The sequence below is a fragment of the Schistocerca americana genome, chromosome 8 (assembly GCF_021461395.2).
Source record: "Schistocerca americana isolate TAMUIC-IGC-003095 chromosome 8, iqSchAmer2.1, whole genome shotgun sequence".
Taxonomy (NCBI): Eukaryota; Metazoa; Arthropoda; class Insecta; order Orthoptera; family Acrididae; genus Schistocerca; species Schistocerca americana.
In genome coordinates, this window is record NC_060126.1 from 472,180,285 (window position 1) to 472,181,409 (window position 1,125).

The 1,125-nt window shown below is 43.0% G+C and overlaps 1 non-coding gene across 1 annotated transcript; it reads right to left on the minus strand.

Annotated features, from left to right (window-relative positions):
• Window positions 1–749: 749 nt before the first annotated feature.
• Trnas-cga lies at window positions 750–824 on the minus strand. Its single transcript has one exon. It is a non-coding gene; the product is annotated as a tRNA-Ser (tRNA).
• Between the last annotated feature and the right edge of the window lie 301 nt (window positions 825–1,125).

The following is a 1,125-nucleotide window of genomic DNA, read 5'->3' on the forward strand; positions in this document are numbered from 1 at the left end:
CGCACGGCCACTTCGGCCGGCGAGACTATAGAAACAGAAGCGCTTAAGGTTTCTCTTCTCTAAAATGGCAAAATAGGTACGAACTTTAACTCAATAGTCGACATTATGTATTGCAAAGACATTAGCATTTCATACTTATTTTGACAACGAGCTGATAAACAAAGGAACGTTGAGTCTCTGTACGAGTAATAAAATTAAATCTAAAAACATAATTAATAACGGCGAACTCCGCTTTAACAAACTGTATTGCGTGTCGTCATCGGCCAATAACTGCTCAACCCCGGAGAATTGTGTGGTGAAATTAGAAGTCGGACATGTAAAACAAAAAAATCCATTCAAGCTACAGTGGAGTCGGCACAAACTCTGAATCAGGCCAAGAAGAGAAAACAACACGGAGAGAATTGTATTTCTAAAATGTATTCCGGAGAGTTATGTGAGCTGCACAAGCGAGGGTATTATTTTGTTCCGAAATGTCACAACAGTAAACAGTGAAAAAACCTTACACAACCAGTCCAAGTCAACGGAAAAGAGGAACAACCAGAATCACAACATGAAGCTGAACTTCAAGCAGGAGCACTGCCTCTGAAAAACGGTAGTCTTTTTCTTTAAAGGATCACGAATTTAGAGACAGAATAGTAGTTTTTTGTGGAAAAGCAGGCAGGAAGGCTTTAAAGAGTAAATAAAACTTGTTAGTGGATGCGATCTTCAAATATCGTCGCAAATAAAACTTCCTGGCGGATTAAAACAGTGTGCCGGGCCGAGACTCGAACTCGGGACCTTTGCCTTTCGCGGGCAAGTGCTCTACCAACTGAGCTACCCAAGCACGACTCACGCCCCGTTGGTAGAGCCCTTGCCCGCGAAAGGCAAAGGTCCCGAGTTCGAGTCTCAGTCCGACACACAGTTTTAATCTGCCAGGAAGTTTCATATCAGCGCACACTCCGCTGCAGAGTGAAAATCTCATTCTGGATATATCGAAACAGTTGAAAGAAGGGCAGCCGTGTTGTAATATCGCGAAATAAGGCAGAGAGTGTCACCGAAATGGTACAGGATTTGGCGGAAACGTCTCACGAAATTTGAATCATCAGCTTTCTCCTTTGAATCCGAAAATATTGCTGAGAGCGACCT